At 31.5% G+C, this 16,856-nt stretch overlaps 1 non-coding gene across 1 annotated transcript; it reads right to left on the reverse strand.

The window, feature by feature from the left end:
* Positions 1 to 15,645: 15,645 nt before the first annotated feature.
* On the reverse strand, positions 15,646 to 15,717 carry Trnas-gga (transfer RNA serine (anticodon GGA)). Its single transcript has one exon. It is a non-coding gene; the product is annotated as a tRNA-Ser (tRNA).
* Positions 15,718 to 16,856: the final 1,139 nt, after the last annotated feature.

Here is a 16,856-nt window from a genome sequence, read left to right on the forward strand (position 1 = left end):
GCGATGTGTGGGAAAACCTCTCGATGCAATTTAGTTGGAGTATGGAGAACAGTGCCTACGTTTCTTCTGATGAAGCTCCAATAAGAGCAGAAAATCGCGGTTAAAGGAACTGGACTGCACTCCGTATTCTAATTAAAAAGTAAGATTGGTTTGCCTTCGCATTGCAACCGAATAAAAATGGTACACATTTTTATTTTACTTTTCGTATTACTCCGTAGAGTAACCAGGTGCATTTTTCAGTTGGAACTTTGCCGGCTGCAGACGGGGGATGTGAATTGCAAGGTGTAGAATTCCTTCCCTTTCGTCTTCACTGCAGCATCCATATGACTTGCAAATTATAGAAGTCTTGGAGGTGTTACCATGAAAATGTACCAATAAGTTTTCAATTTAAAAATCTTTTAGTGATTTTTAATATTTTTCAATATTATTAATTTACTATTAGGATTGAAAACTTGCTTCGTCTTTCATAAAAAAATATATAAGACAATCGGATAGTATAGCTCGGTACGGTATAGGTTATTTGCTTGAGTTGCAAATTGAACGAAAATAAATAAACTAACTTTTACGTCCAAAAACGAAAATATACCTCATGTGGGGTTATAGAACTTACAACGAGGAAGGATTATTGGTCTTGTGGAGAAAGTAATGTTCTCAGAGGGACATAGCTGTAGAGCTAGGCGTAATACAGGGCGTTCTCTCCAAAATTTATGCTAGGTAACAGGAACTAGGAAAGCTCAAAAATAAAGCAAAGGAAAGTAGCAAAAAGTAATAACGGCTCTCCACGATCGTTTAATTGTCCATTCAGCTGGAAGACACCCAACCATTTCTTACCTGCAGCTCCAAAAGGCAGCTTTTGGAAGCTACAGGTATAACTGTTTCAGTTCAAACGATAAGAAGAAAAGTTCGTATTAAAAAGGTATACAGCAGGAGACAGTTATGGGTTCCTGAGTTATCCAGGAAGCACAAGATTGATCGCCTAAATTGGTGTCTTCACCACCAAAACTGGTACATTGGGAATTGAGAAAATGTGCTATTTTCAAAAAAGTCAGGATTTGTGTAAAATCAGATGACCCACGAAATCGTATACTTAGAGGTCGAGGAAGACAAGCAAGAACGAAAACTGTCAAATCTGTTCACAAATATACAAGGGAAAGTATAATGTTCTTGAGGGTAAGAATTGTGATCCGTAAGAAAACTCTTTTAATTTTCATCCAATCAACTTTAACTGCTCACAGGTATGTTGATAACCTGTAGTTAGGCTCTGGAGAGGTGCAACAGGAAAAAATTTAATTTTATTGCATGATAATGGACCTCTAAATACCATTAGAGTGACTACAAACATCATTGAAGCAGAATGTATCACTTGTTTGGAGTGGCCTGCTTGCTTACCCGAGCTTAATCCTATAGAGTATTTGTGGGATATGCTGAAAAGAAAAAATTAGAGCCCGCCGGGATAATCCACAAAACACCACACGGCTAGTACAAGCTGCTCTTAAAGGATGGAGCAACCTACCACAACAAAATGTTGATAATTTGATTAGGAGCGTGCCCACGCAAACTGAAGCTTGCATAAGGACTAGAAGTGATAACACTGACTACCACAAAATACAAAAAAAATAAATAAAAACAATTTAAACATTGTTCGTTTTACATTGAAATTTTGTATGATATTGACTTTAAAACAACTAAGTACTTTCAATTTGTTTGTTAAATGCTTTATTGGTTTATTTAATTGTTATGTATTTGTTATTAAATTGCTTTAAAATAAATATTGTTTGACTTCATCTATTCGTTTTTTTTTAATTCGCCCGAAATAGTAAGAAATATAAGACGATTCCATATAAGTTTGGGTGTGTGTATTAATGTAGTAGGTATTCAATTAACCTTGTCGCAGCTTATCATTCGGCTCCTCTCTTCCATTCTTAAATTTTTGACAGCATTTGTTTACTTACACTACACGGAATGACATCTTTTGAATTTGAATTTTTTATGTATTTTTAATGATTACGAGGCTTTTGTACAAGAATTGAATGTCAACAAGCTGATTTGGGTGAATTGTTATCAATAATCGCCATTTATCAATAATCGCCATTTTTCGGCCTCAATACTTAACATCGCAGTCAGTAAGAGAAGAACCAGGGTAACAGATGCTAAATGCTCTATAAACGATAATAGGTGGAATAAAAATCATCGAGGGAAGTAGATGCCTCTAAAAATAGGGAGCATCCTACTACAACATGAATAGACAATCTGCAACACGTGAACTGGTTACAAAGTATACAGGTAGAAATCTTTGGAAGCATCTAAGCGAGGCTTAAGCTCAGCATTGGACAAGATCTTTCAAAAAACGAGATGTATGGTCAAAAACGTAGCTAATGAAGCCCACACTTGGTGGCCAGCCTAGTCAGCTTGTTCTCTCTCTCTCTCTCTCTCTCTCTCTCTCTCTCTCTCTCTCTCTCTCTCTCTCTCTCCTTTGTATTTCTCGCTGTCGATTTGATCTCTTTTCATCTCAGGCCATTTTAATGATTTCTTGTTACATTTATTTTCCAGACATTATCCCGTAGGTTCTTCTCCCGTCTGGTTGGTATTCGGGTGTCTGTCAGGTTATATTATTTTGGTCTGTCCTTACTGAATGCCTAATTCATTTCTATTTCCTTCTTTTAATCGTGACCGTTATTATCCCTCTTTTGTTCTTCACAGTTCTGCATTTATTATTTTATCATACCATTATATTTTTATTCTTAGCATTTTTCTCAACGGTTTATTTATAAATGATTTTAATTGTTTGGCAGTTTCTGCCTTTCTCCAAGATACTGCGCTATACAATAATATAGGTAGGTACTCGTAATGCATCTGTTAAATATTTTTATTTTTTCTAATTCTAATATATCGCGTGTGTTCCAGATTTTCTTTAACCCTTAACTACAGAGATCCGGTATTTTTTACCGGCGGGCATTCCCAAAATGTGGATTTCATGGTAACCTCACCACTTACAAGTTCATGTGTCCCTGTACCTCTCGGGTAGCTTATATAACAATTCTAGTCAAAGCGTGTAGTGTGTATTGTCAATATTTTCTTTTCTAGCACACATCAAAAATCTTAACCGGTAAAAATTACCAGATGTCTGTGTTAAGTAAGTGTTTTATATAGGTACTATATTTGTAAATCTGAAATGTTTATATTATTTTTTGGAGTTTGTAGGAAAAAAGTAAAGAAATGGACTGTGGAAGTCATCCTGGACCTTCAATGAAGGTTAAATTTGACGATAAAAATTTTGAGGCCACTTTGCAAAAATGGAATTGCCATTTAATTTTGTGATAATTTTACCCCTTGTCGATTTTTTCTCATGGATGTAAAAAATTTTGTGAATGCTATTTTATGTTTCTTTTGTGATTCTTTGTTACGTTTATTTGTTAAAAAAAAGTCTAATTTTTTTTTTCATAGCATTTATGGCCGTTTGTTTCAATAGACCAAAAATGTTACCAAAATTCTGGTTTAATAGATTATTCTTCAAAAATCTTGTATTATATTATTAAAATCACTCGTTTTACCATTTTTCCTATATCCAGAGACTCCATAAAAACTCATAATGCAAAATTTTTTTGTTTTTTATTATTAACTTTATATTTTGACTCTATTTTATAATGGCCGGTAAAAAATACCGGGGATCTGTAATTACGTGCTAATATTGGGATGTCTGTAGTTAAGGGTTAAGGAGTTATATAATGTATGCTACGTCTTTACTATTCTTTTATTTACATCTTATCTACTACCGCGTTTTTTCATGATTGGCCCCAGATATGTAGAATTATGTAGCTCCTCTATTTATCTTCCGAATATTTTAATTTTAGTTTCTTGGCTGTTATTTATATGAGTATAAATAGAAAACAAGAATTAAGTTATAATCTTACGTTGAAGTAAATAATAAAAACAAATATGAAGTGGCACCGTAACTGTCAAATAAATGTTACCTAACTAAAAGGGAAGTTCCCTAGGTTGGCTGTATACCATATAGTTAAAAAACTCTAACAAGAAGTAAAACCACTTCTATGTAAATTGGTATATTTATTAAAACTTAAAAATCCCAATGGATTGAATAAAATATGTCCAATTCAGAACGTTTTCAGACCTATCGGTCCATCATCAGTGAATGTGCATACTTGCTAAATAGCCCCAGAACCAAACAATGGTTGAATTTAAAATTCGATTTACATTATTTAAAAATAATATTCAACAGGCTAAACGCCGATGTTACAGGATATTGCCTATGGGAACATGGTGAAACCCTACCAAAACCTCAATCAACCATCTTAGGCCAACTTTGACTATAAAGTTAGACTTTCGCAAACGAAATGCGTGCGGGAAAGTGGTTGGTTTGACACGGCCGTAGAAAAATAACTATTTAATTCGAGATAATAGCTAAGCCTATGACAAATGTATTTTTTGTACTATGACAATACAAATTTTTACAAGTTCACTCAAAAAAGTCGCTTTTCAAAACTAAAAACATTGAATTGGTGAGTTGTTCGATTTCTGTTTATTCCCACTCATCAAAAATAAATTCTGGATTAATTTGCTCGACAATTGTAAAAGCGGTAAATGTATTTAAAACATCGGCGTCGGAATTACCTTGTTTTAGTAAAAAAGGTGAAATGCATGAAAAATTGGATTAGTCATTTATAGAGAATTTTCTAAAAATATCCACTGTCACTGCTAATTGCTAAAATCAATCAAGTAAATTATCGATACCTAATGGTAATAGTATAGTAGTTGATAGTACTTACAGCAAAAAATAAATTATAAACACTTAAATCGAAATAGTTATTTGTATAACAAGTGAGAAAAAGGCACTTTACTCCCATGTTATACATATGATTTTTCCACCTTCCTCAAATATCTAGTAATTTTTCATTTTTAAATAATTTATTTATGTAACTAACTGACAAAATTTATTAGAGCACTAAAACTAACAAGTAGGTACAGTATAACTGTCAACTGTCAAATATAAGTCAAATTATTAATGTAAACATTGTTAAATCAAAATAACAATTTACTGTTTTTACCATTCTGCAAAATAAACGTTATTTTGTTATTTTGGGTGCTCTATAAATAAACGTTAAAATGTATAATGTATAGATACTTTGACATACCATGACGTCAATTTTACTTTTCCTCCCTAGTGATAAAAAGTACTTTCCCGCCCTAGGGAGCAAAAGTACGACTTTGCTCCCTACAATCAGGTCAGGAAAAATATAGTTTCGGTAGAGGTAGGTGGAAAAAATATTTACAGCCTTTGGTTTATATTTTGTTTTAGTTAAAAGTTTTCTCTTTCCTTACCGGGTACCTACAATTTTTAGTCTACTTAAGTACCCAAATAGAAACTTAACAATCAAGTTTCTTTTTTATATAAAAATACCTCCCTATGTATAATGTTTTTGAATTTGTTTTTGGGGATATATTGTCAATTGACCTTTTGACTTTCAGGCAATTCCAACAGTCATTCAAACTAAGACGTACGTAATTTAATGTAGACAATCTTCATTCCGAATTTTAATTTTTCATCAATTTTACAGTTTTGAAAAATTAGTTATTATTTATTAATTATTAATTAGTTAAATTAAATTATAAAAATTTTAAAATAAAAATTGTATGTATGAACTGCTGTAGTCCCATCAGGAAACGACCTGGATTAGTCTCAAGAGGTCAGGTCATTTGTATTTACTATAAATAAATAAAAAAGAGTTTTGAATAATGTTAATTTCGAATTTATGTCACTTGTACGTTGTCATTTAATAAGAAAATCAGGTAGCTCCAAATTTTAAAATTTGTGGGAAATCGAAAAAAACCTCCTAAAAATTCAAAGGAGGATTCTCCAGGAGCTGCCCGGTTCTTGCTACAAACCGAAAGCAAGGTAGCTGCAAATATCGTTGCCAGTTATATGCTGTTATTAAGAGATACCCGTTTGTTGCAGGGAACGATCGGCCAATTTTTGTTAAGAGTAATTGGAGCTGTCTGGTTATTGCAGCCACCCCTTCAATTCTAATCATTCTGCCTGTCTCCTCAACTCTATCCAGATGGATTGGCTCTACAACCCGTGGTGGGTCTTGCCCTGTTCCAGAATTAGCTTCCATTCCCAGAGTCAGGCAAATATGCAAGAGTGCATATGCATATGCATTTGCATATTTTTGTATTTTCTTTTGAATTTTGCATATAGTGGTATATTTAAAAATAAGGTGCATATAATAGGTTTTCAAAACGAATTGCGCATGTTTCTTGGAATAGAATAATGCAAATGGAATATTCCAAATGAAAGAAGCTTAAGAAAACACGAGGTCGATTTTGTATATTCTGCGGTACTTTACTGAGTAAAATAAAATTAGACAGATATAGGAGACAATTATTTTTATGTATGTGTGTATGAAACAATTGACTCTTTTGGACGTTACATCGCATATTTATTAATCGAGTCTCTTAAAAAATGGGCAAGCTTGTAAATCGCATGTAATTGCTTCCAAGCGGTTGGATAAAATCTGCGCACTAACAGTTTCAAGGTTTTTTCAAGACAGATTAGCAAATTTTTTCCTTCCTTTAGTTATTCCCAACGAAAAATGTTTGCTTTTTCTTTCAGATGCTGCACCTTACATAGTTAGGAAACAATTTGAAATTTTTTTGAAAATTGATGTTAATAATTTAATTTCAAATATGAAAAAAATATTTCTTAAGGTACCTATAAGAACTCAGTTGTATAAAGAACATTTGCCGAATCTTCTTCTTCCACCAAAACCTATTGTTAATAGGGAACTTGGTTAAAGGCTGCAAAGTTTTATGCAGAAAATTTTGCTGAATTGAAGCCAGTAATAATGGAATTAGCTTACGATCCTTCCGAACCACTTACACTTTCCAAAGAATTGCTGAAAAATAAAATAGTACCACAACAACTTTCAGACATAAAATCAAACTACGATTTTTTGCCAAGTTGCATCCTTCAGCAAGGATACAAGTTTATATTTAATTGAGCTGTTAAACTAATAATAAAATTTGAACTATCTTGCAAAATTGATGTGGGCCAAATTGGCAAAGACATTTTAAAAAAATTTAATTCAGTCATTGATAAAAATACTGCTTTTTTATTTCTATCTAAGGTTGCAAATATTTTAAGTGGGGTGTTTGATGAAACACTAAATATAGAGTGTGACGTTTTAAATAATTTTTTTTCTACAAACGTGTTAAAAATGCAATTTCTAGCACTCCATAGGAGCCTTAAAAATGTCACTTTAAAGCACTGGGTGCTTTAAGAATTTTACGGCACTGCAGTTAAAAGTGAAATGTCAAATTTTGAAAGCAAACTTCAAAATATTTATATTTCATTAATTAACATTAATATTAATAGTACAATTTGCGCAATTTGAACATTTAATACGTTTGTATAAAAAATATTCCATGATATATGTACCAGTGGCGGCTCGTGGCTTTAGGGACAGGGTCGGCAAAGTTTTTGTCTCCTCAGATAGGTATACCATCTAATTAAAAGGCTTCAATCATCATAGAAGATTTTTGATTTTTGTTTTTTATTTGTTTTTGTTTTTTTTTGCTTTTTTTACCTAGATTTAGAACCTAAACATGTTTATAAACTAACTTTAGTCTATATGTTTTTTGGACGTAGCAAAATGGGTTATAAGTTATAACATCATTGTAAAATTTATTAATATGTTGGAGAGATTTTAATAGTTTTTTCTATTGACATTTGAGAAATATTCCCTTTTGTTGACAATACGTTTTGACACTTTTGAGACAAGAGAAATCCCGTTCATTTAAGGCAAAAGTTGGTAGCAATGAGAGAATTCATGATATATAATAATTTATTAATTTCGGGAACAGTTTGTTGCAATGAATTGCAGTATGTATATAAAATTATACATATTTTGTAACTTATCCCATCTTCCGAAAATATTTGGATCAGCATATAAAACTTTTAATTAATTTCCTTAGTTGTTTATTTGATTAAAGAATAATGCATAGTTTTAATACCCTTGTCTAATAGATATTTTAAAAATTCTTTGGCGTAACTTTTAAATTTTTGCAAATCTTCAAAAATTTGTAAATGTTCAAAATTTGAAAAAATGAGTATCTATTTGCACAAGTAATAATAGTATAAAAATTTCAAAATATACTTGTTTTTCGAGATCTGTGTCATACTTTTGTATTTTTTTGGGGCTGTTCGGAAATATCAAGCGAATCCAAATCGTCACTGCGTATATATTGAAAATTACTATCTCTGAGATTTTTTACCAGCTTTGTTATTCTATTTTTGGGATAAATAATGTCAGTTGACTGATTTTGAACAACATTGAATATCACATCAGTTTGGGTAAACACTTTCTCTTAAAAATATGTGAAAAAATATTAAAAGAATAATCATTTAGTAAAGTTTTCAAACCGATTGCTTCACGGATCGAGATATCATCACTTGAAAAATGGTCGCATTTATTAATAAAATAAAATTAAAAACTTCCAAAAGCTGTTTAAGAAAATCTGCTACAGTGAAAACTAACCAAGATTTAAAATTCCAAAATCTATTTTATTTCATAATTAATTTCATCCCGAGCGAACTATTAGCAGGGTACGTGGCTTGGTACGTGGCTTGCCTGCTGCTGCTGTCTTCCCATCACCGATCGGCAGATTGGTATCTGCCGGACTCTGCCATTCAAATACTGGTAAAATTGTGGTGAAATGTATAATTGGTTGCATATCGGCTAATATTCTACAGCGCTGCTTACAAGTAAATCGTAAATCTAGGGACGGCTGGCCGTCCCTGTCGAAGCAGATCTTATAAAAAAAATTCACACAATCGCAATAGGATGCATGGCTGGGATTATTAATTTGACAAGTTTCTTACGCGTAGGGATCACTTAACGTATCGGATTGATCGAATTCTTTTAAAAACAATGAATAAAATTTAGTCCGTATTATCTCACAGATTTTTTTTATTTTACAGAAACAAATATTATCAACTGTGGTTAAATTAAATATTTAGAAAATCTATAATGTTTCCATAAATATGTGGGTCGGCGCTGCCGACCCTGACCGGCCGCCACTGATATGTACGTGTTAAAAGTACATTTTTAATGCACTCATGTGAATTGCAGAATGAGCTTCGCTCATTCTGCAAACCTTCACATGCGTGCCTTAAAATTGCACTTATATCATAAATAACTATTTAATACGCTCCTATAACTTCGGTGGATGTAGAACGGAGCTTTTCTATATACAAATATATGTATACAGATAGGTGACATAACTTTTTGTTAGAAAATTTTGAAAAACATATCATCACATATTGCTTTTTAAATAAATAATCATGCTTGTGTATTTATCAAGTTAAAATAATTGCTTAAAAGTTTTGTTTTATTTTATAATATCAAGATTACAACTAATATTGTATAAAGTAATTATATTTAAACGGTTTATGAAGTGCACATTTTGTTTAAATAAATGCATATACATGCATATTTGACAAAAATAATATATGCATGTATATGCATATTTGACATAAATAAATGCATATGCATGCATATTTGACAGAAATAATAAGCATATATATGCGCATATATCTTAGTTTTCAGCCTGCATATTTGCCTGACTTTGTTTCCTATCCTTGGATTTCCAATTTCGCACTCCTAACAATCGCAAGTCATGTTCCTCCTGGTCTTTAAATCGTGTTCTGGGCCTGGCTCTTCTCCTCACTCCATCCAGTCTCTGGCTATAAATGTATTTCGACGGCTCCACCTCATTCATTTTTTCTAAGTGGCCTAGCCACCGCAGCCTGTTTATTTTGATAGATCTACCAATACCAGGATCACTGTAAAGGAAGTAAAGCTAAAATTATAACGTCTACCCCATAATCCGTTGTCCTGCACACCTTTATAGATATGTTTGAGGATTTTACCTTGAAAACAGCCTAACCGTTCTTCATCACTGTTTGTTATCGTCCACGTTTCTGACGCGTAAGTGAGTATGCTTGATGAGAGTTCTGTATATCAATATTTTTATTCTTTTTGTGACTACGTTTGATGTTAAAAATTTCTTTAATCGATAGTACCGCTCTAGTTGCTACATATATACGTCTGTTAATTTATGCAGTTACTGTATTACTTTCGTTGATTTGTGAGCCTAGATATAAGAACTCTCATCAGGTTCTGCTACTTGATTATTATTTGAAATCTTCGTATTATTTTTAGTGTTAACGTGTAGGCCCGTTCGTTTTGCTGCTGCTTCCAATGCCGTGAATGATTTAACCAGGTACGCCTTTCTTCTTGCTATGATATCAATATAATCTGCATAATATGCTAGTATTTGTACACTCCTATTAATAATGGTCCCTCTTGTTGTTATTCCAGATTCTCTTATAGCTGTTAGTCCAGGAACCAAAGCATTTTACCTCGCAATTTTTTCAGAATGGATCGATTTGCTTGAAAATTTGAAAATAAGTAGTGGATAGTTCAAGGATTAAAATCTATATGATGGGGGGGGGGGGCTTTTACCATGGGGGTGGTTGCCACCCCATCTTGAGAGTGGAAATTTTCAACAAAAACATTTCGTTTATAAATACGCAAAATATGTGCGCTATTGCGTTGCCGCTCCTGCAATACTCAGATCAGATTTATCAGATTTATCAATGGATTCTTATGTAGTTTTTTGTTCTGAATCCAAATATGAAAACGGCATTTCGATATTTCGAACCGTCTTCGAGATAATCGACCTCAAAGTCTAAAATTTTACGTCAAAATCGTTTTATTTTCTGTCGACACACTACACGTCCAGCTGAAATCGTTGCTAATAAGTGGGCTAGTTTTTTAATCTCGATTTATTAAGCAAATCATAGGTTATTTACATTTGAGTTTGACAGTTCGTGAATGTCAAACTAAATTTTAAATTAAATATTAATAAAACATCAATGGCATTCGATAGTGAATCTAATTATTATATAAAATAAATAAGATATTCAAAAATACAATTTGAGTATATTTTAAAAGCAATAATTTGTTAAGAGCTTTAAAAAGGTTTATACGAGTGTACGGCCTCCCCTTTATGATAAATGGACTGTTCCATTTGCTATGAAATTAAAATATAGTCGGTTCGATAAACTTGACACAACTGGCTAGTGATTTTAGTAGCTATTTTTTTTTTTGTTTTTTGCGAATTTTGCCAAAACTGGCAAAATTACTAATTATTTAGTAACTATTAACTAATTAGTAATCATTTTCTTTTGCCCAATTCGCAAAATTATTGACTAAAATCACTAGCCAGTTGTGTCTGAGTTTAGCGAACCGACAGTATATGAAATCATATTGTTTGGTATAAAAAATTATGGTCTGATATGTACAATTACATCCTTCTAATGGAAAAAAATATTTGAAGATTTTTCTCAAATTATGGATACCAACAACATTTTCATTTATAACTCTTTTATTTTTAATTTGACGAAGAAAAATTCTTCATAAAAAGCTCTTCATGTTCTAAGATTTATGATGCAAACATCATATATAAAATTTTATTAATTTTATACGAGGTATATAAAAAATATGAATTTCGATCAAGAGTAAACTACCTTTATAGTTCATAACATTTAAATTAGAATGATATAATTGCACATTAAAACATAATTATTAATTCTAAACTACTTTTCATAATAGCAATTTTTCATATTATGAATTAAAATACGTAAATAAACAAAGTTTTCGTTATGATAATGCTCGCATTTTCAGCTTGTTTATTATATTTTGGACGCAAACGTTGATAAAAACATTCATTCTAAGCAAAAAACGTTGTATACATTTTTTTGATAAAACTAATAGTTTTCGATTTATTCGCTATCGAAAGTGTTAATTTTATATCGAAAAAATCAATGTTTTTCGATAATACTCATTTACGATTCACTCAATTTTTGCCGAAGGAAAATTTTTTTAAACCAAGTTCTTGGGAATTAAATAACCTACAATTTCATGCTCAAGCATTTTTTCGTATCTTTGATGCTAACCTCTCTATTCTGAAGGAAATAGCATTTTTTACCAAACTACAAAAATTCGTTATTCGCATTTTCTCCAATTTTTTAAAAACTAATCATTCTAAGCCAGTAAAACTTCTAGAAGCTATTAAAAATACATAAATAAAGAAGACTGAATAAGGTGAATGACTAAAAACGCCGCTAACATATACATTATTATGCTTCCAATTGGATTTCCCCTTTTTTTTTTCAAAAAAATATATTGATTTTTTAACCGTAACTCTTGTATCTTTTATCTTAGAAAGTTTGTTATAAAATAATTTTTTAGGTTTTTACAAGGTCTATAAGACTATTTTAATTAAATCTTTCTAAAATACTTAGTCGCAAAAAGAGGTGAGTTTGAAAGGGTTGGTAAAGGTGGTTTTCGCATGTTATTACAAGTTTGAATTGTCAATACCTCAATCAATTTTTGCCGTAGGAAAAATTTTTGCAAACCATATTCTTGCAAATAAAATAAGCTACAATTTCATGTTCAAAAATTTTTTCGTGTCTCTGATGCTAATCTTTCTATTCTGAAGATAAAACGATTTTTTTCCAAACTACAAAAATTCGTCATTCGTTTTAACTCCATTTTTTTAAAAACTAATCATTATAAGCCGGTCAAACTTCTAGAACCTATTAAAAATTCATAAATAAAAAAGACTACATAAGGTCAATGACTAACTTTAATTAAGGTGATGATTAGGAGGTTGCATCTGATCACTCTTTCGCTGTAAAAAATAGGGACTGACATTATTTTCATTATAAGTCACTTAATGTTTAAGCTAGAGACATTTTTTTATTTCTGGAGATAGATATTTTTAAATTCTTTAAATTAGTTTGAGCAAATTGTCCTCGAAAAATGAATAGTTTTCTCGTATTTTGACTTTGAAACTACAATATTTACCATTTGACGAAGAATAGCTAACATATAATAAAGTATAGCTCGATTACTATTGGCCTTAAAGAAAATTAAAGAAAACGGTTTCGTTTATTATTTTAATAGGTACATTTTTGTTAAGTAAAGTTGTTTTTATAAACGAAAACTTTTGGAGTTATGAGCAGAAAACTTATTAAAAACATTGATTTTTTTGATATAAAACTAACACTTTCGATAGCGAATAAATCTAAAACTGTTAATTTTATCAAAAAAATGTATAGAACGTGTTTTGCTTAGAATGAATGTTTTTACCAACTTGTGTGGTCAACATATAATAAAAAATTTTTACCCCCGAGATGGAGTGGTAACCACCCCCATGGTAAAAGCGCCTTTCGGCATCATATAGATTTTGATCCTTGGACTATCCACTATTTATTCCCAAATTTTCAAGCAAATAAATCCATTCTGTAAAAATTGCGAGGTTTTGTTCTATTTTAAGCTTCATTACTTGGACTATTTCTTTAGGGCAATGTCCAATTTGCACCTATACTATAATCAAAATTTTTAATGCGTTTTTTGTGCACTCCTTTTAATTACTTTTTAGATTTTTAAAGTATTTAAATTTTGACGAAAAAAAATGTTTTACTTTTTGAACTATAGAACTACTTTTGCAGTAGTACTGTTTAAAATTTTACGTAAGTTAATAGTAATTTACGTAACAAGTTCCGAAAGTGCTATTTTACGAGATGGGTAGGAAGTTACCAGGGCAAACCGTAGGCGAGTCCTGGAATCCTGCGAGTCTCGTAAAATCACTTTTGCATCGTGTTACGTACAATATGTTTTCTGCAGCCGTTTTGTATGTTAAAAAGAATACATATATGTATAAAATTTACTTGAACTTTATGAACTTTTATTAAACACTTTAATTATGACCAGCGTTGTCATAATAAAATACAAAGTTGATGTTATTGTCAAAGCCGTTGCCTAGCTACCCAAAATCGTCCCGAAAGTAAAAAAAAGCGTCCGGAAAGTGAAAAAATTAGTCCTGAGAGTAAGTACTTTTAGGTCTGGATCCCGCGTATGAAAAAAAAGTTGATTAATAGCAAGCTGAAAATTTGTTAATAGCTTAAGGGTGTCTAGTCGGATAAACTTTGATATATGGGAACACTTAAACAGTGGCAGTTTTAATTGTTGAACAGGTTAAAAATTTGGAACGGTCACACCACGAAAACGGCACATTTATTTTGTCCGACAGAATAGACTTAAACTCTCCGAACAGAGATTAAACTCTCATGCAAAAATCAGACTGCTCTTTATCACCTGTCATAATTCATGTCATTTGACATATTCTACATGTTCCACTCATTAAAACGCCCATTTGGTGATAAATATCAGTCTGATTTTTGCATGAGAGTTTAATCTATGTTTGAAGAGTTTAAGTCTGTTCTGTCGGACAAAATACATGTGCCGTTTTCGTGGTCTGACCGTTCCAAATTTTTAACCTGTTCCACAATTAAAACTTCCCCTGTTCCAATGTTCCCATATATCAAAGTTTGTCCGACTAGACATCCTTAAGCTATTGACAAATTTTCAGCTTGCTATTAATCAACTTTTTTTTCATACGCGGGATCCAGACCTATTTCGGTAGGAGTTGTGTAAAATGGTACTTTCGATTTAATAAATCATACTGAAAGTTTTATTTTCGGGACGGCTGCAGAAAAAGTTGTTACATTTAAATAGTTATTTATTGTCTTTATTTGCATCTCTGTGAAATTCCATTCACATCTATTTTAAAACACTTTATATACGTATACATTTAATTTTGTTTTTACCAAACATCTTGGAATTTATGTACATCCTGAGTGTGCGGAATCTGGAAATATCGATTTCGACCGAACTCTATCTACTTTTCCTTGACCAATACCTTGTTGTTTTTAATCTCACTGCACCACCTTTGAAACCAGAAACTTCCTCGTATTGCTTTTAACTTTCCTTTAATGTTAGATTATTATCTTTCGGATTTTCACTTTAATGTGTTTCCTTAAAGAAAAAGAGAAAAAGCCCTTACAGATATTAGATATATAGTAAATATATAGTAGGCTCTAGACGTTGCAGCCCTATAATTTGTTTGGTAATTTAGTCTAAAATTGACATTTTTTATATAAAAAAAAATAAGGGGGTAATACATTCTTGGTCAAAAAATTCGGATAATTGCATTATGTATGTTTATTTTTAATTATTTAAATGTTAAGTAGTTATATTGGGAATAAGTAATTATTAATAATACAAATAATTTACTTAAAAGACTAAAGAAGTAATAATATGAAAACAAACAACCCAAAAGAGTAATAAGTTACTAAAACAGTAATAGGTAACGAAAAAAAGAATGTGTGTGTACTTTGTACGCACATAAGAAGTTATACTTCTATTATAAGATTTTAACGAAACAAATATTCTTTCAACAGGTTATTTGTATTTTATTTAAAAATTAAACTAATTTTTACTTACTACTTTCCAAAAATGTTTATTAAAACATAACAAAAAAAAAGAATATGTGTGTACTTTGTACGCACGTTAGAAGTTATACTTCTATTATATGATTTCAACGAAATAAATATACTTTCGGACAGTTTATTTATATTTCATTTAAAGATTAAACTAATTTTTACTTAGTACTTTTCAAAAATGTTTATTAAAACAATACCAAAAATAAAATAAAAATCGAAAACACCCGGATTCGAACCGGGGACCTCTTGATCTCCAGTCGAACGCTCTACCACTGAGCTATACTCCTTTCATTGGTGCGGGTGCGAACTACAAGATTTCTCAGACCTAGTGTCAAATAGACCAAGTGAAGTATAAAAATACTTTAAATATTATTTATTATCTTATTCCCGATGTAGGCAAATCCAAAGGTACAAAAGTTATAATAAATATATTTACTAAAAACTCTAATACATTCTTTCGCACCTATTTTTGGACTAATACATACATAACTTCAAACATTTAGCAACGAACTCCATACTGTCTGAGTGTGCATGCGCGCAGAATTAGAAAAATTCACTCCCAATCATGGCTAAAGAAGTATAACTCCAAAATAATTAGAAAACACACGGATTCGAATCGGAGACTCCTCGATCTCCAGTTGAACGCTCTACCACTGAGCTATACTTCCTTTGTTTTTACGTATTACAAGATTTCCAGCCATAGTGACAAATAGATTAAGTTAAGTATAAAATTACTTTAAATATTACTTACTATCTTATTTCCGAGGAAGGCAAAACCAAAGACACAAAAATTATACTAAATATATTTACTAAAAACACTAATACATTTTTTCCACACCCATGTTGGACTGATTCTTCTTCTCTTCTTCTACGGCACTACAGCTCAAATTTAGCCTTGGCCTCCTTTATTTTTTGCCTCCATCCTTGCTTGTCTGTGGCTGCTCTTCTCCATATACGGAATCCTAAAAGGGCTTGTGCGTCGCTGTTTACTGTGTCTTCCCAGCGCTTTCTTGGCTTTCCAACCAGTCTCTTTCCCTGCATTCTAGCATTCAGTGCTCTCTTTGGTAGCCTATCCTCTCCCATTATTATCACATGTCCGGCCCATTGCAATATTTGTATTTTAATGAAGTCTGACAGGGGTGCTTTCTTATACTGTTGGTGCTTTTGGACTGATACATACTGTTAATACATACATAACTTAAAAGATTTAGCAACGAACTCCATACTGTCTGTGTGCGCATGAGCGCAGATAATAAAAATTTACTCCCAATCGCGCCTAAGTTATAACTTCAAAAAAAAATAACATTGTTCGAAAAATTAAACAAAATAAAAAATAAAATTTCAATAGGGCTGGCTATTTTATCGCTTTTCATTTGTTTCGAACACTTGTCATAATATGTTGTATAATATTAATATATCCACGCCC

Source organism: Diabrotica virgifera, chromosome 7 (assembly GCF_917563875.1).
Source record: "Diabrotica virgifera virgifera chromosome 7, PGI_DIABVI_V3a".
Lineage (NCBI taxonomy): Eukaryota > Metazoa > Arthropoda > Insecta > Coleoptera > Chrysomelidae > Diabrotica > Diabrotica virgifera.